At 43.3% G+C, this 19,571-nt stretch overlaps 1 protein-coding gene and 1 non-coding gene across 10 annotated transcripts in view; one reads left to right on the top strand and one right to left on the bottom strand.

The window, feature by feature from the left end:
• The window catches only part of Ncoa7 (nuclear receptor coactivator 7), a 161,278-nt gene extending 152,748 nt beyond the window's left edge, over positions 1 to 8,530 (bottom strand). For 4 of the 9 annotated variants that reach the window (XM_039099278.2, XM_039099281.2, XM_006227758.5 and 1 more), the window contains exon 1: positions 7,404 to 7,542. The gene's annotated coding sequence lies outside the window, so the exon portion shown is untranslated. Of the gene's footprint in view, positions 1 to 7,279; positions 7,543 to 8,061 lie in introns of those variants that run through there. The other 5 variants (XM_063276554.1, XM_063276558.1, XM_063276541.1 and 2 more) reach the window with 4 other exon arrangements.
• A 9,155-nt stretch (positions 8,531 to 17,685) lies between these two features.
• On the top strand, positions 17,686 to 17,757 carry Trnae-cuc1 (transfer RNA glutamic acid (anticodon CUC) 1). The gene has a single exon. It is a non-coding gene; the product is annotated as a tRNA-Glu (tRNA).
• Positions 17,758 to 19,571: the final 1,814 nt, after the last annotated feature.

Here is a 19,571-nt window from a genome sequence, read left to right as displayed (position 1 = left end):
AAATGCCCACTAGTCAGGACCAGTGCTGTGTGAGCCATTACAGCTCCATGAGTTTACAGAATCTCAGTGAAGGCTGGCCTCTGGAGTTGACGCCTGAACTGTGTTGTGTGGTTTGCTAAGAAAAATGGAGACTGGTGATTTGGTTTGGTTTGGTTTGGCACAGCTTCAGTAGGCAGCTCTGGTTGTTCTGGAACTCACTGTGTAGACAAAGCTAGCCTCCAACTCACAGGAATCCATCCATCTGCCTCTGCCTCCCAAGGGCTGGGGAAGAGAAGTGCACCACCACATCCAGCCAAGATTTACTTGTAAGGAGAGGGAACCACAAGGAGAAGTAAGTGTGGACATTAACTAGTTTTATATTGCTAAAATAAATTTCCTAACACGGGGCCAGTACACAAACAAACACAGTGAACGCATTGCGCATAACACTGAACTCCCAGCAGATGCGTTTAAAGGGTCCAAGTCAGCAAAAGGGGGCTTGTGTAAGAATGACTGTGGGTCAAACAGCATCATGGAATATGGGAGAGAAGATGAAGTCCTTGTCGTTGGATCCAAGAAAGCAAACTATAATACATGCATTGCAGGGAGCCTGCAGAGAGTCTGAAGAGGGAGCATTAGCAGGAAGGCTGAGATACAGGCAGAAGCAGAATGTACACTCTAGATCCTAAACGCCTGAGGTATAAGACCAGCAGTGGGAACAGGTTGAGTTGAGGATGTAGGAGAGACAGAGTAGGCCTCCTGCACACGCCCTGGAGGGTTTTCAGCTGCAGTCTCTGGCTACCCATGCCCAAGGATAGGAAAGAAAGACTGTAGTTAGGAAGAAGGTTATGAAATGAGACACCTCTATTCAAAAACCTTCCTCTAACCTCCTGCTACAAGTCAAGTTGTACTTGGATGAAGATTGGTTTAAGCCAGAGTCCAGGGTTCCAGCAGTGACCGAGACGGGGGGATGGACGATGTTTCTGCTAACCTGGGAGACAAACACATCAAGCCTAGTATCACATGGCAGGAAATAACTACCGGCCTGGCACAATTCAACCACTTTGTCACCTATCATAACTACACAGTGAAGAAATCTGGCCAGTCCACTTGGGAAAGAATCATTTGAATAACACAGTAAATGAAAGAGACTCTGAGAATGAGTGAGTGTTATCATTTAAGAAAACAAGGCTAAGTCACAGGGTTTGTAGACACAGAGGTCAGAGTGGCCAGTACAGAAATTGTTGTGCTAATTGGATTCACCCTTTGTCTAAAAATGACTTTTGAAAACTATATAGAATCCAGATACTCCAGATATAAGTGAACTAAGTCGAATGGTTTCACCAACTCCCAATACCCGCAGATGTTCAACAATTTAGAAATACACATAATTTAACTTTACAAGAGTGGGATTTAGTTTCATAAAATTGCAGAATACTGTTTCCCATTTGTCTACTGTCTTAGTTAGGGTTTCTAATGCTACAATGAAACACCATGACCAAAAAGCAGGTTGAGGAGGAAGAGTTTATTTAGCATACACTTCCACATTGCTATTCATTATTGAGGGGAATAAGGACGGGAACTCAAACAGGGCAGGAACCTGGAGGCAGGAGCTGATGCAGAGGCCATGGAGGAGTGCTGCTTACTGGTTTGCTCACTGTGGCTTGTGTAGCCTGCTTTGTTATAGGACCCAGGATCATCAGCCTAGGGATGACACCAGCCACAGTGGATTGAGTTCTCCCCCATTGATCACTAATTGAGAAAATGCCTTAGAGTTGCATCTCATGAAGGCACTTCCTCCACTGAGGCTCCTTCCTCTCTGATGACTCTAGCTTTGTCAAGCTGACATGCAAAACAGCTAGTATAACCGACTCCTTGTCAACTTGATACCCAAACGCATCACTATTAAGCCTCAACCCTTCCTTTCTTATTCAAGATCTCACATTAAAAACATAAATAACTTCAAAAGTCATTACAAATTCAAACCCATTAAATTTTCAGTCCCTTTAAAAATATCCAATCTCTTTTAAAGTCCAACGTCTTTTAAAAATTCAAAGTCTCTTAATTGTGGTCTCCGGGAAAATACTTTCTTACTTCAGCAGGGATATATCAGGGCACAGTCACAATCAAATTAAAGCAAAAATAAACTCCCACCATCCAATATCTGGGATCCACTCACAATCTTCTGGGCACCTCTAAAGGTCATTTCTCTAGCTCTACCCTCTGCTGCTGTACACACAGCTTGTCTGGCTGACTTGTTCCACCTCACTGCTACTGTTCTTGGTGGTCATCCCTTGGCCCCTACAAAACACGGTGTCTTCTGCTGCAACTGGGCTACACTTTCACCAATGCCTCTCACAGACTCTCTTCCTGGTGCCAAACCTCAACTTCTCCGCATGACTCCTTCAGTCCTGGGCCTTCAACTGCCACTGAGGCTGCACCTCCAAAGATCTGGCCTCTTACAGTGCTAAGCCTCAACTGTTCTCCATGACCCCTTCATGCCTTCAAAACCGGTACCACCTGGGTGACTCTTACACATTAACAAATCCAGCTGCTAGGGGATGCAACCTTGGCCGCCTCTGGAATACAGTTTCTCTCTGTTCTCACAAAACACTTCCCAGAAGATTTCACCTCAGTGATGCTGGTCTCTTCTTATCACTGCTAATTTCTTAGCTCCGCCTAGATAGCATCTATTGTCCCAGTAATATAAAGGTTTCATTTTAGAAGTTCTGGTAAATTGTTAATCACAGCTGACTCTTCAGCTCTACCCAACCTGAACCACAGAATCTTAAACCAAAATACTAATGACCCTGATGGAGTCTTTAATCTGAATTAATTTCCCAAGACAGGCCTCCATCCTCTGCACTGTTTTCAACACTCTTCCAAACTCCTACACAACAGCACACTGACGTCGCAACATGCAATGGCTTTTCTAGGCCAAAGTTCAAAAGTCTTTCCACAATCCTACCCCAAATCAGGTCAGGTCTGACACAGCAACATGCCAAGTACCCCGGTACCAACTTCTGCTTAGTGCTTCTGTTGCTGCAACAAAACACCATGACCAAAAAGCAAGTTAGGGAGGAAAGGGTTGATTTGGCTTACACTTCCATATTGCTGCTCATTATTAAAGGAAGTCAAGATAGGAACTCAAACAGGACAGGAACCTGGAGACAGGAGTTGATGCAGAGGGTGCTGCTTACAGGCTTGCTCAGCCTGCTTTCTCACAGAACCCCGGACCACCAGCCTAGGATGACACCACCCACAATGGGCTGGGCCCTCCCTCACTGATCACTAACTGAGAAAAATGCCTTATAACTGGATCTCATGGAGGCATTTCTTCAGCTGAGGCTCCTTCCTCTTGGATGACTCCAGTTTGTGTCAACTGACACAGAAAACCAGCCAGTGCCTCTACACCCACAAGCCCCAATATATGCAAAACTCGTTTAATGTAGCCAATTTGAAATGTGTTCATCAGAAACACCACATGTTTGGGGGTCAACTTCAGTTCTTTGACTTATTCAGTTTCATGTTTTATATTTTTCTTGTTCCATTAAGAATGAGTCATCTAAAATAATGTCACTCAATAAGATACAAGAAATATAATTAGATAAGAATCAGAATCAAGAGAAACAGGGTAAAACAGATGCTAACAGGAGGAGAAAAAGGGAAAGTAAGAAGACTAACAATACTAATCACGTGGGGTTTTTTCACATCGTTATTAAAATTTAAGTTGTAAATCTGCCTCGAACTAATCACCATGACAGAAAGAGGAACATCTGGTTCTCTCTTTGCATAATGAATATAATGTCACATATGTTAATTGTTCAGGCGGTGACTTTGGCATCCAGAGCTCAACACAATGCTTTGCATGGGTTTTAAACAGGCGCTGCTTGCAAGAACCCTTCCCTTGGGCCCATCTATAGAGTGATCTAACAGTAGTTTCTCTTCCAGTGCACACAACGGAGGAGATGTTAAACAGTCAAGAATGCTGAACAAGGAAACCAAGACACCGCAGTTTGGAAAGCTCTAGCCTAACTCCTCCTGGTCTGAATAAGAGGAAGACAGGTAGATGGCAAGGCCTCTGTTCAACGGAACCTCTAGAAACCGTTTTTATAAATACATCATATCAAATGTATAGACGACGCATATTCTCTTCTGTGTGCAGAAACAAATCCATTTCCTACACCTGGTGAGGAGGACAATGTTTTTTCTTCAACCATGCATTCGCTATATTTGAAATGGAAGACTACCAAAATGTACTTCCTTGTGTTTTCCCATAATAAGAATAACCTTGATTCTAGTATATGCGTGAATTGAGAGGATTCTGCTTAGTTTAAAAAGAAGATGAGGTGGTGAGAGTTAGAAAACACACTTAACAAAGAACAGGCAGGTTTCTAAGATGACAGACACCAAGAGGTGTCTACAGAAAAACTAGATGCAGAAATCCAGGCTTAGAACTGCACTGCTGTGGTCCATGTGGAGGCAGGGTTGCAGCTGGCTCTTGAGGCAAGACCCAACACATGAGTCACCACATCCTAAAGACTTCCACTCAGGACACAAGAGATTAAAAAAGAAAAAATTGGAAGCTGCCTTCTTCTGGAATGAGGAAAAAGCTCTCATTTGATTGATTTATTTCAGAGCACACAGTCATTGCACATCGCGACGATTCTCAAGTTCTACGTGTTAAACAAACAACTGTGCAGAAGTTAAAAGGAAGATGCCTGCAGGAGTCTGAGGCGGGGCGGGGGCGGGGAGGGGGCGGGGCTGCTCAGCTATCAAGAGCACTGGCAGAGAATCTAGGTTTAATTCCAAACCCCTCCATAGTGGCTCACCACTGTTTACAACCCCAGTCCCAAGAGGTTTGACGCCCTCTTCTGCCCTTTACAGGCACTGCAGGCACGTGGTGCACAGACTCAGCTGCGGGCAAGACACCCGCATATAAAAACAATTTTAAAAGAAGTAAACTATGTATCAGAACCATAGGCTCTCTTAGAAAATAGGTTCGCCAGAACAAACAACACAAATAAATTACTCAGTAGCCTCGATTATAAGTGAGATTCTAAAAATGCCCTTATCTTTATCAGGCATGGCAACCTGCTTTGTTTTCATAAAAATAACAAATTGGTTTAGTCACACCTTCTCTTCCCACAACATCCTCCAGTCTTCCTAACTTTTATCTAAAAGTTTGTCTTCACCCATCTGAAACAATCCAACTAGATTACAGAAGAAACAGTACTAGATTATGATTTACCAGAGTGTGTGAAAATAAGGATTGTGGGTAATATTCTGGGTAGTAAGGAGGAGATGCATGAAAATTGGGGGGGGTGGAGGAAAGAAAATGAGGTGCTCCCTGTTAGATACCAATGCTACGAAGAGAGAGCTCGACAAGAAGCTAATGATGACTCACTACATTATGTGACTGGGAAACAAATGTAAAAACGCAAACCTTCATAGTGCAAACAGAAACACATGGAGTTATCTTTGGATCGAGTTTGGCCTTTTCTGTGGACTTTTTGTTTTTTGTTTTGTTTCTCTTTTTCTCCTTAAAAAAGGCAGACGAGACACCGGATCATCCAAAAGTCTCAATTTATAGAGGAAAGTAGCTAAAATGTTGTTTCTAGGGCTGAGAATGTTGCTCAAAGAGGATTAGCCCAATATGCCTTGAACATAATCTTGGATCTGGTCCCTAGGATCAAAAAGAAAGGAAGAGAGAGAGAGAGAAAGAGAGGGGGGGAGGGAGGGAGGGAGGGAGAGAGAGAGAGAGAGAAGAGAAGAGGAGAGGAAGTGAGAAAGAAAATAAATTTGTATCTGTATGATATATGTGAGGTCACTTTGGAACCACAGACGCTTTTAAAGGTTTTCTTTTCATCTTTAGCTTTAATTATATATATACATATATATATATATATATGTGTGTGTGTGTACATATATATATGCATATATATACCACAGCTCAACTTTAAGACAAGTTACCTGTTACTTATTAACCAGATCGCTGCTCCTTCTAAAATAACTTAAGAATTTTCTCTGACCATAAAGTCTGCCTTCTAAATTGTTTTAGAAAGCACAATTGAAACGGTATCGATTGCTATAACACTGGAAAGTGGGCACAAAGTGATCCTAAACAGAGAACTGCCTTCCTTACTGCTGAGGCCAGAAATGTCAATGAAAAAATGACCAAGCTTGGCCTGTTTATAGAAAGAGGCAAGTTTTAAGAATACAGTTAATTGTACTAGCAAATAACAACAACACATACTATAATTTTAAATTATATTGGGTTATATACAATTACCTTGAAATACAATTTTCACTCATTCAACGAATAACAAACAGCTATAAAGCATCCAACACTAGGGAATTACAGAATAGGAAGAGAAGGAGAGGGGCGGAAGAAGGGGAGGAGGGTGAAGGAGGAAGGGGAGAAGGGGAGAGGAAGAAGGGGAGGAGGGGAGAAGAGGAACTGATAATGATGGTGATTCTGTCCTCTTAGTATTTATATTGATTCAGTTCGCCAAAATCCCTAATCTGAAATAGTGCTTACAAAATTGGAATTTACAATGGTCCTTTTTTTCAAAACCCTAAACCTTATTGCTTAATGTAAAATCCAAAACGGCAGCCTGAGAAGTAACAATTTCGATAAAAGCCCCAATCTATGAATTTTACTTCAAGAACAGTGGGGGAAAGACTCAACCAGTTTCTCAGAAAGGCAGGAATCAGCTCAGAGTTGTAGGCGAGGCTGGAGACAAGGCTGCCTCTGCTGGCTAACAGGCACATCTTTCAGAGTCTCAACTCCCCGACACCTGTGTCAAACTTGCAGCTCTCAAACCCGTAGGCTCCCGCCAGCTTAAGGGAACACGCCAGCCTCATCCATCACTTAGGTAATCTGATTTCTGGAAAGACTTTCCTTAAACTGGCACCCAAAATGTTAAAGTCTTCGCACCTCTGACTTTATACACCACTCGGCTAGCTGTAAATTACACAAAAATCCACAACCACTCCTAAATACCTCTAAAACAGCAATCGTGGTCGTCTACATTTTTAGCAAAAAGGAGAGAAAGAACGCATTTGCTGATCCTGCTTTTTTAAAAATGCAATGACACAGTCTACTTGAGCTCGTGAAAAAGGCAACGGTCTCCTCGCAAAGAAGACCAGCGCCAACCTATCCCTCCAAGCTTCCCACAGCCTCCAACCAAGGGTCCCCAGATTGTTGGCGAGGAGGGTCCAGCGGCCCTGCGCCTCGAACGTTCCAAGCAGAGCGTCTGGGGTCCCTCGGGGGCTGCGCCCAGCGCCATTAGCACACCTCGGAGCGCTGGCAGCCCAGGAGGGGGCAAGTTTGGCTGCGGCTGGCAGCCGCTCCGGTTCGTCCGGGCCCCAGCATCAGCAGCCCGTAGCCTCCAAGGCCTGGCCCCGCCTCGGCCACCTACCTACTGGGCGGGGGCGCGGGCTCCGCGGGTCCGGGCGAAGTGGCTCGGGCGCACGCATTTCTGGGAGCCGTGGCCTCTGCCGCCGGGCGCTGGGGAGCGCATCCTCCCGTGTGGGAGGAGGGAAAAGGACGGGGGCAGGGGGGGGGGGGCGGGATCGTTCGCCGAGGAGGAGCGAAGGGAAGCAGCAAGAGGCGGCGAGGAGCGCTCCTGAGGGGTTCCGGAGCGCTGATCTGGCCGGAGCAGCCGCCGCCGGGATGCTCGAAGCCTCGCCCAGGTGCCAGCAGCGGCACCCACGGTCAAGGCACGGGGCACGCACGGAGCGGAAGGCGGGGAGCTGCGGTGGCGCGACGCCCGCCCGGCGCCCGCCTCTAGCTCCGCCCGACCCGGGGCGCGCGCTGCACTGGTCTGCTGCGGCGGGGATCCGGGAGCTCAGAGGCCCGCCCTAGCGGCTCCGGCTGCAGCAGCGGCATCTTGCCTGCCCGGTGCGACCTCCGAGCCGCAGGCTGGAAGCCCCGAGGTGGCTCGGATCCACCCCAAACCTGGGCCCGGCGGCTCCGCCCCAGAGAGATGCGCGCGCGGCCTCCGCAGGCCCGGGCCCTTTGTGACGCCGCCCGAGGCGACGGTCATCTTTTCTGTGAACGGGGAATGGTCTGCTTACCTGGCACTTAATCTCATCCCTCTAGCTGGCTACTGGCTGAATCTTGGAGGGAAGTTAGCGTTTATCCGCACAGCTGGAGGAAGAGCCCCTGTCGGAGCCTTAAAGTCCCTTTCCTTTCCCTTCCAGCGCTAGGACCAGGGGTAACCATAAATTCATCCTCTGTCTTTTCCGGCATTTCCTTTGGCAAAGGGGCCCACCGTCTCCTTTTTCTCCTGTCCCCGGTACAACATCCTATAAGCTGCTAAATTTGATCCTTATAGCCAAGGCAATGCAATGTAGCAATTGGGCAGTCCAGCCGGCTCTTGGTTGGGGCCGGAGAGCAGCTCAGTGGGAAGGTTTTTGCATGAGCCCAGGGGCCTGTTGCTTGTGAGCTTCCAACCTGGACGCTGTTCCCTTTACAGTCCAGTGGCTATCACTGCAAGATGACTCGGAGGATCTGGTTGTGAAGATCACTCTTAAATACAGGAAGAAAAAGTGTGTGTGTGTGTGTGTGTGTGTGTGTGTGTGTGTGTGTGTGTAACTGGTGTGTCCCAAGCCATCAACACACAGTACATAGAGGCCTCCGCAGGTTGCTGCTGCCTCTTGGTACTGCCAGTCTCTCTGGAGGGTGGAGCAAAGCACCGAACCGTCTGCCTTTGAGATTTCAGGAGCAGGTGATGTTACACAGTCGTGCAAATATGAAATCTCTTCCTGGTTTTGCACTCACCATCTATAAATTCTGACATCAGGTTTACGTATTTATGCTTTGAATAGGAGAGACTTCTTGTTCTTTAGACACCTTTTAGTCAAATGATTTAGCCTTTAGCAAAGGAAAAAAAAATGGGTTCCTAAAATATAGACATGATTCTATTTGTATCAAAAGAAAACCATTGCCTGAAGCCTCCAGAGAAATGGTGATGGTCTCACAATTCTTTGATAAGTGCTTTTGTGATTTTGAAATCTAAGCTTAGTAAAAATAAATATCGGAATACACACACACACACACACACACACACACACACACACACACACACACGGGAATGGTGACATAGCCCTGTAACCCCAGCTCTTGGGAGGTGGAGTTAGGAAGTTAAGGAATCCAAGGCCAACCTCAAATGCTAACCTAGGCTGTATAACAAACACCCTGTTTCAAAAAGTAAAGTAAAAGTTTAAAAAGAAAGGAAAAATCATATCAAGTTCACACTTCGATGATAAGATAGCTGACCTTTCCGGGGGGAGGTGGGTAACCCCTAGGAGGTCAGGGTGGAGCAGGGTCTGAGCTGTATTTGGGAGGAGAGGCACGTGATTCAGTTCTGTTCTGAGAATGGCTGGTGAATCTAAAGCCCCAGTTCAGAATGACCTAATTTCGGGAAGGAAGACGTACAGAGTGCTGTTATGGAAAACATCTTGAAATCACTCAGGACAAGAACTTTGCTGTTTGCTTAACCAAGTGTGTGAACCTTGAGTGCAGTCTCTCCAGGAGCTCTTCACTGAGCTGCAGCTACCGTTTCCTACTCTTTAACTCCATCAGCACCCCTTTGTGCCTAATCCCAAGGGTTCTGTCGGGAAGTAAAATAAGCCTTGGTTTCTTTTCTCTTAGGCAAAAGTATAACTGAGTATGTGTTTAAAGGGGTGACTTGCTGATGCAGTGTTCCAGAGCTTTTCCAAAGCAATGGCAAACAACGGCACTGTCTTCATTGGCTCCCCTGGGATTACATGATGGATTGCATGCAACTTATAGCTTGTCACTACAGTGAAAGTCTGAACAGAACAGGGGCTGGTGCTCCCATGGCTGGGGGTGAGTTGCTTCTAATTTAAAGATTTGTCGGTCATTCTCTTTTGTGACTGAGTATTGACCAATTTATCTGAGTCTTGTCTTCACACAGAAATCAGAATTAACGTCATCTACATCTTCATTATCCAGTATAGCACCCATCAGTCAAATGGGGTCATGCAAAGTTAATGAAATCCAGTTATGATTTTCAGTCTCTTAGTCATACATTAAGTTCTAAAGAACCAAATAAAGCTTGTGATTGCCTTTTGGACAACACAGGGCACAGCATTTCCTTATTACAAGAAACTCTTATGGAATGCTTGCCAAATTTCAATGGGTAGAAAAGATCTACAGAAAGAATTGGTAATTTGGGTGCAGCTCAATCAAATTCTATTAGGATATATACTTAAGGACAGGATAATCCATAAGAATGCACAGATTACCCTTGGACTACGGCTCCTACATGTGCTGGCCTCAGTTAAATTTCTAACTCTCTGGTGCTTTTATCTTCAAAGCTGGGGTGACTGCACACCATCTTTAAAGGGTAGATATAGGGAATGAAGGAATTCATGAACGTTATGTAGAGTGCAGAATGTGTGGTCAGTGGAGGTCAGCTAGTATTATAATAGCATGACTTAGGGTAATAAAGGTTTTCTTTTCAAAACTTGTATCCCTGAACTGCACACTATGGTCCATTTCTGTAATGCCAACATTTCGGGAGGTAGAGACAGGAGGATTGTTAGTCTCAGGCCAACCTGTGTTACATAGCAAAATCCTATCTCTCATTAGTAAAGTAATTGATTAAAATAAATAAGCAATAAGCCGTTGGAGCATGAAGACTGTGGTAAATGTGAAAACTAGCTCTTCTTCCCCTGATAAAGGGGAGAAGTTAGGGCGTAGCAACTTAGGTACACTGGACATGTTCTTTCTTCTTATTTCAGGCAAATAATCCTGACACAGGGAGACTTTTATGTAGACAGAGAGGTGGGGAGCTCTTCGAGCAGAAAAGGGAGACGGGAGCAGTGAATCACTTCACTTGCTCTGGTCTTCTTGTCTTCATGAAGTGGAAACTAAGCCAGTGGGAGGCACCTGGATCTCTGTGTTCTTCAGAGTAATTTTCTAGAGGGCTTAGGTGTGCTTAGAGAGCATCAGTGACAGTATGCAAATAGTATTGTTCTTGCCTGTCTGTCTAGAGATAGTTTTGCACTGAAGAATATGGCTGGTGGCTGTTTTAAAAATGCAGAATCAGCCATGTCTCCTGGAACTGGAATTTCAAGAATATTGGTAACTATGGCTCTTAACCATTTGCTGCTAAAGATCCCTGATTAAGTAATGAGCTGAGGAGTCTAGGAAGATGGCTCAGTTGGTAAAGTGCTTGCTAGACAACCTGAGTCAACTCCCCAGTGCTCACAGAAAAGCTAGGGGGTCTCAAAAAATAAGGTGGGTCACAATAGAGGGACATACCAGAAGTCCTACACACACACACACACACACACACACACACACACACACACAAATACATAAGGAATTAGTTAGGCTCAGTGAAATATTGACAGTGATGTATATATCTGTGCAAAGGTGTTTGAGTTGAAATTTGTGCACTGGATGAAACGTTGGGTTACTACCACAAAGCAAGTACACTCTCAGAGTGATAGTGTTTAGAACTATCCTTCTATGTCTAGCTCAGAGACAAATACATGTTCTCCCACCCTTGGACTTGGGCTGGTTGACACAGGCTGCAGTGGCACTGATGACAACGACATCTATAGAAGTTAATTAACCTCTAATTAATATCTAAAGAGATAATTAACAAGGTTGGAGGCAGCAGCTCATCTTCACAAGGTGGGATCCTTGTTCACTTGCAGTGTTTTTCAACTGTGGGTCATGACCTCTTGGGGGTCAAGTGACCTGTTTACAGGAGTCACCCAAGACCATTGGAAAACACAGACATTTACATTATGACTCATAAAAGTAGCAGATTTACAGTTATGAAATAGCAAGGACATAATGTTGTGGTTGGGGGCTACCAGGACATGAGGAACTATATTAAAGGGGTCAAAGTGTTAGGAAGGTTTAGAACCACTAGCCTGTTGACTCACTAAGACGCCATCTTGATTTTGAGAAAACATGAAAGAAGCCATATGCTGTGCCACGTTCCTGTCACCCGTCACTGCGGAGCCAGAGACATGAACAACTTACGGGTCCACTGCTTAGTCATGTGGTTAGTGCCTGCCTGATGTTATAAGAAACTACCAAATTATTTTCCAGGGCACTGTATCATTTCATAGTCTTACCAAAATGCATACATTATGAAAGGCAGGTTTGAATATATTACATAAATGTATGAAAGTATCTGATATATTTCTTTTTTTGTTATCCCATAATTTCTTGGTTACTTCAACTGTCACTTCGAGTTAAGCTATGACATTGGCAATCAAGGGCTGGAGAGATAGCTCAGCAGGTAAGAACACTTTCTGCTCTTCCAGAAGACCTGAGTTTTGGATCTCAGCATTCAGATCTGCTGGTTCACAACTGCCTGAAACTCCAGCTTTAGGGAACCCAAAGTCATTCTGGCCTCTGTGGGCGGCAGCACTTATATGCCATACATAGACTTTTATAACGCATACTTACATGCATGTATACATACATACACACACATATATGCATAAATCCTTAAAATTGGCAGTCCTATTTGTTCACCACGGTCTCCTTGGTACTTTGACAAGATGCTTGAATGAAATCTACAAATCAGAAATTGGTTCCCTTGTGAGAAAATTAATAGAAAACTAGTCACTTAGGTCGATTATTTGTCATTCTACTTTGGAAAGAACAAGCTATTATAGCTAATACCATAGTTATTAATGACGATAGAACGATACTCATATGATGAATATGTTTTGAAATAAATTGATAAAAACAAAAACAGTTATAGTGTGCTACTCCTTGATAAAAATAGAAAAGAGAACATTTAAAGAATAGAAGATACTTTAACCTTCCCTTGGTTGCTTTAAAAAGTACAAAATATATTTTGTTCTGCATTATATTATGTTTGGACAGAAAGTCACAAAGTACTCTGTGTATAGCAACGTTCAGAGGCCGTGGAACCAGTCCTAAAGTATCTTGGATAAATTTACAAAACGGGGTAAGAACACGAGCCCCAAATGATGCACCCAAATGGAATAAAAATTAATGAGAGGAAGGGAAGTTCTTCTTCACAAAAGGAGAGTAAAGCTAAGTGGCCACCAAATTACAAACACTACAGCAAGAACTTGATTCTGAATGGCATCACCAACAGAAACGGAAAACGTAGAAGCGTCTCCGAGTAGCAAAGGATCAAGTCCTCTAGTTGTACTTGCTTTTCCCAATATTTATTAATGACGTGTCTGTCCCTACAATAGAGAAATATGGCAGAAACCTCCATCAAGTCATCAAACTTACCATGTATTCTGTAATTGCTTTTAAAATTACCAAAACATTTGTGTTGCGGTAAAATTAAAAAGGGCGCACGTCCCGTTCCCGAAAAGTTCCCCCTCCACGTGCATACTCGCACTTTTGCTGCTTCTCTGTCAGCCCCTTTCACGCACTGTCTCCTGGGCGGGTTGTTACCCCGTCTGATACACACATTAAGCTCCACAGGCCGTGCTAGCGTGGCCCCAAGCATTCTATAGCCTAGCATGGCTTCTGGTCTCGGACTCTGCTCACACTCCCAACTACCCAGTGAAAGCATTACTCAGCAAACTGGAATCCAACAACCAGACTTATGTGTTACATGCTAAATGTACAATACATCCACACAATTAACTTACAACCAATTGATAAGGATGTAAACCGCCCAACTAGAAAAGATATATTTCGTTCATCTAGACATACAAAGCCCTATACACATCCATAGTCAAAACAGGGCTGGAGAGATGTCTCAGTGGTTAAGAGCACTGGCTGTTCTTCCAAAAGGTTCCATTTCCAGCAACCACATGGTGGCTCACAACCATCTGTAATTGAATCTGATGCCCTCTTCTGGTGTGTCTGAAAACAGCTACAGGGTACCAAGAAATCTTTAAAAAAAAATAGTCATAACAACCTGTAAATTCACAGAGAGAAAATTTTAACAACCACTGTCACGTTCTCTTGGCTGCTCCCTCTCCTCTTGCTCTGGTCTCCTTCTTTCTAAAACTTTTCTTCCACCCATCCTTCCATCTCATCCAATGACAGGCCTAGTTCTATCCTGTACCTGCCTTCACCTGCATAATGACATCAACCTACAGATATTAAAACATCACATTTGTTATGAAAGAATAAAAAATGCAGCTAAGAAGTCAGAAGTTTAAAAAAGCCCTAAATACCTCAAATTCCAGACCCTGCCCTCTACCTGTACTAGCTGACCACAAAGTTAGCTTAAAATCTTAGAGAATAATCTTGAGAAGCAGGAAGCTTCTCCCAGGAACTAGCGGACCATAAAGTTAAACAATCTTGAGAAGCAGGAAGCTCCTCCTTGTGATTTTTCACTGGTATTCTCGACACTTTCCAATGACGCCCTCCCTACCTGCTTGGGTTGAGGTTTCTTCCTTTAAATTCCCGTTGTCTTAGTTACTGGGGGTCAAACTCCACTGCCCCTGCATGGGATATGAGTCTCGACCCCAGTGCACTGGTTCCTATCAATAAACCTCATGTTTATTACAGCAAGGATGGTCTCACGTGAGTTCTTGGGGAGTCGCATCATCCCGAGACTTGAGTGAGGGTCTCCCCGCTCCCGGGGTCTTTAAGTTAAAGGGCTATAGTTCAGGAATCCAGAACAGATATCCCAGGACAGAAACCAACACATTAGCAAGCCTGGTTTCTATCTGAAAAGAGTCTGCCTCTTTGTCCTTACCCACTTCTTTGGCTCCTGGTCCCGGAGCAAAGGCATACTGAAGCCAATAATAGCTACTGGAGTTCCTATCACATCATCAGGGGACTCTCCTGCCTCCCTCTTTCACCTTTACGGACACATGCTGATTTGGGGTCCTCCTAAGGTGATCCAGGAGAATTTTCTCCATCACAAGATATTTAATCACCAATGAGATTCTTTTGGTATGTAAGATGGTGTCCAACATCTCAAAGTAGGACACACACACACACACCACACACACACACATACACACACACACACACACACACACACACACACACACACACACACTAGGGTTCCTATTGGTATGTTGAAACACCATGACCAAAGGCAAGTTGGGGAGGAAAGGATTTTTTTGGGGGGCGGGGGGAGGCTTACACTTCCCCATCATAATCTATCACTGAAGAAAGTCAAGGCAGGAACTCACACAGGACAGGAACCTGGAAGCAGTAGCTGATGCAGAGTCCGTGCTGGGAGTAGGACAGGGTGCCGATGGCTGGCTTGTTCCCCATGGATTGCTCAGCCTGCTTTCCTATGAAAAAAGGACTGCCAGTGCAGGGGAGTCACATCCACAATGTGCTGTGCCTTCCCAAGTCAATCATTAACTAGGAAAATGCACTACAGGGCTGCCTACAGACTGACTTCATTGAGGCGTTTTCTCAACTGACATTCTCTCATCTCAGGTGACTATAGCCTGTGCTCTGGACATGCATGGACAGGGCATTCTTGTATAGGAGTAAACGACATTACAAGTGAGGGGAAGAGCTGACACTGTACTTGTTCTAATAAAAAAGCACTGAAGAAAATGTATCATTTATGGTACGTTTCCTGCCAAAAGAAATATCTAGGTCGAGAGACTTGCCAAAATAAATGCCCTCCATTATTTAAAAAAAAAATCAATGTTGCTAAAAGAAAATTGAAACTTACATATTAAAGTAATGAAACTGAGTTAGATCCTGAATATTAAAAAAAATTATAAAGGATATTTCGGGACAATTGAAGCTTTTGATTATTGATCTTATAATAAAAGCATTGTATCGAACTCAAATTTCCTGAGTGTGATCATTTTACTGCTAGTTCTTCTGAGATGATAAGTGGTAAAATATTTACCATGACATTGAAATAACTACAAGTGGCTCTGGGAAAAAGAAACCAAACAAGGCAAAATAGTAGCCATTAGTAAATCTGGCTTATAATGCTATAACATTAGTCAAGCTTAAAATAATCAATTAGCTACATTAAACACAGAACTTAAAAAGATATTCAATTAGCTACATTAAAATAGTAAAAAAACAAATGTCAACATTTTATGTACTCAATAGAAATATATTGTCATTTTAAAGAGGATCAATGTTCAAAAAATATTGAGATTTTAGTTCTTTACAATCAGGTTTGAAAAGCCAATGGGAACTCAACACACCTCTGAATTAGTACTAGCATTTCTGAGCCCCAGAGATACTCGTGAAAGGCACTGAACCCACAGCACAGGTTCACGTGATCTACTGAAATTGTTTGGCCAAGTGGGAGTGCTTTTTCTATGAAAATAGAACAAGGGCCCAATGTGGGCTGTGGCCTTTAATCCCCTCACTCGGGAGGCAGAGGGAGGCAGATTTTAGTGAGCTTGAGACTGAGTTTGCTCTACAGAGCGAGTTCTCCGACAGCGAGGGTCCACAGAGAAATCCTGTATGGGAAAACAATGAAATAATAAAATAAAATAAAATTTAAAACTACAATATAGGGTTAGGGGGTTGGGGATTTAGCTCAGTGGTAGAGCAGTTGCCTAGCAAGAGCAAGGCCCTGGGTTCGGTCCCCAGCTCCGAAAAAAAAAAAAAACTTCAATATAGGGTTAGCCCAGGACTTCAACTCCAGCTTTGGGGAGTAGAGGCAGAAGCCCTCTAAATTCGAGGCCAGCCAGGGCTTGAAGCCCTGTCTCAAAAAAAAAAAAAAAAAAAAAAAACCCGGAAATTTCTTTTGGTGGTAGTTTAGTAATTAATCTTAGCGATTTCCTTTAACCTTCCTGTTTGTGTATTTAAGTAACTTTAGATTATATCTATGATTTAATCATCATCTGAAATACTTGCTAGAAAACGAGAGGCATCAGTCAAGCCCAACTCAGCTGATTCTGCACGATCTCGGTGGCTCTGGATGCTCTCCGGAGCCAGTTCTTCGCGGGGTCATGGCTGTTGCGCCCCTTTCCACCTCCCTGCGCCTTGGGGCTCTTGGCTTACATTCCTCTTGGCTCGCCTTTCTTGAGGGTTTGTAGATGGAGGCTGCCTGGAAAGTTCTTCAACCCTTGGCAGTTCCACAATTTCCTGCCTGTATTACTGTATATTGAGGCGACTGCCCAGATAGGAATCCTTTGAGGACTGTGAGGCTAGCTCACAGCAGTCATTCTAGTGCTAATAGCTTCGTTAACCCAAATGACATATGCCAAATAAGACACGATCATGTGATACACACATATGCACACGCGTACATGTTTTCGTTTACATGTGTGATACTCCCCCTCAGTGTCTGCATTTATATACACACTAATGACTGTGAGGGGTCCTCTCTGCCACTTTTGTTGGTATTAATGGCATTTACTATTCACGGGACAGGAAAAAAGATACAAAGATACAAATAGAGAGAGGTTAGATTTGGATCAAGTGTCTAAGATGGTCAAGGAAACAAGCAAATGGAAAGATCTGGACAAAAGCTTGCAGTAGCCGAGGCATAGGAATAGTTTCACGGAACGCAATAGTAGGAGAAATTCGGAACATCTGCAGCACCTCAGGCAGAAGGGGATCAGGTTTCCAAGGGCCCTTCTAGGGGCGATTGTGGGGTCCTCTGGAAAGCTGAAAAGGGGACCCCAGTTTCTGGTGTTCATTCCGGTGCTTAAAGGAGTAGGCGCATACAGTTTAGTGCAAATCTGCCCTCTAGTGCTTGGAAGTACATCCGACACTTTAAATGAACCAAATAAAATAACAGAAGCCTCCCAGCAAGCTCCCTGGTGGTCTAGTGGTTAGGATTCGGCGCTCTCACCGCCGCGGCCCGGGTTCGATTCCCGGTCAGGGAAGTACTGTTTTTCAAACGATTTCTTTCACTATGTAAGTGAAGAATTTTTACTGTAATTCGTTTCTTATTGCTTCTTCATTGTCAACAACAAAATTTCTATTTGTTTTACGAATCTTTTTGTAGCCATATTTCAAAACGTGCTATGTCTATTTAGTTATTATTGACGATTAAACAAGTATTAAGGGTACTTAATGATAAAGTACTTGAAATATATAATTCTTACACATTGGTTCATCCGTTTCTAAGACTGCAATTTCGAGCCTTTGATAATAACTTGGATGTGTATATAAGCAGGGATTTTAAGAAAGCTTTTATTTACTCTTGAGCGTTTGACTTATTGATAAAAGCAGAATATCATTTTAGGAAGATTGTTCCTATCTTGCTCTCTTTAATAAATTAAAAAATAATCTTTCTGATAAATGTAAATGGGGAATTATCTGCTTGGGTTCTTTCTCTTAGTTTTTTAAACTTGCTTGCTTGCTTGTTTGTTTGCTAGGCAGCATCTCACTAAGTAGTCATAGAACTACTAAGTAGCACTATGTATACACCAGGCTGGCCTTGAACTCATAGAGATCAATCTGCTTCTGCCTCCCAAGTACTGGGATTAAAGTTATGTGCCACGATGCCCAGCATTTAGTTTAGAACAGAATATGTATATATGTATTATGTAATAATTTTATTTTTTTACTTAAGTTTTTTTTTTCCTAAGAAAGTCATACAAATGTGGTAAATTTCTTACATTCAGAGTGGTAGTCCCCAGTCTACCCATTGCATATCTTCTCCTGCAACTTGTACTTCAGGATTCAAATGGGAACTTTCATAACTTGGGGCAAATTGGAGCTGTAGGACATCTCAGAAAGAAATTGTGTAGGCTCAAAGAGAATACAAATGGTCTTACACTCATCTCCACTTTTTTTTTCTGTTTTGGATATTTTTAAATTTACATTTCAAATGTAATTCCCTTTCACTTGCTTGGTTATCTTCTCCACTTTCTTAATCCTAAAATGTTATTCTGGGTCAACCTTTGCTGGGTTTTTTTTTAGGGGGGGGGGATGTCAGTGTTCCGCTCCCCGCCTCCCCCCGCACACACACACTTTCTGCTCACTTTGGCATTAAAAATAAAAGACTCAAACTAGACAAATGACCTGTCTTGCCTTCCCTGTAGCTGGTCTGAGGAGGAAAGCATTGAGTGTTTGCTCACATCAAGCTCACTGGCATAAGTGCTTTGAGGTTCAGAAAAAAATGTGCTCTTGCTTTTTGTTTTCAGAGAATTTCTCTTCACCATGCAGTTAAGGCGGAAGTGTATGTGCCATACTGATTGTCATGTATCAGGTTCTTCAAAGACCTGTGGTCATGTGGTAAAGCAAATAAGAGGGCCCCAGCTCTAACTGGAACTTGAACGCTGGTTTCCAAGGTGAACAGAAAGGCTGGTGACATCTACATTGCCTAAGGCTGCACATTTTATGTAAGGGGGTCCTGCATGGTTATATTTTTTAGGGTTCTCCAGAGAGCCAGATAGATGATAGACTGATAAACAGATATAGATGATAGATAGATAATAGATTATAGCTAGCTATATTATAGATAGATCATGGATAATAGACAGACAGATGATAGATAATAGATTTATAGATAGATATGATAGATGATAGATAAATAGCACTGTGTTAATTAGCTTTCTTGTTACTGTAACAAAAATATCCAAGAGAACTTAAAAAGGGAAATTATTTATTTTGGCTCGTGTTTTTAGAGGTATCAGCCAGTCTGGCTGGGACGGTATGGTAGAGTGGTAGTTCCACCATGGCAACCTGGAAG

This window comes from Rattus norvegicus, chromosome 1 (assembly GCF_036323735.1).
Source record: "Rattus norvegicus strain BN/NHsdMcwi chromosome 1, GRCr8, whole genome shotgun sequence".
Taxonomy (NCBI): domain Eukaryota; kingdom Metazoa; phylum Chordata; class Mammalia; order Rodentia; family Muridae; genus Rattus; species Rattus norvegicus.
This window is presented reverse-complemented; position numbering and strand designations above follow the sequence as displayed.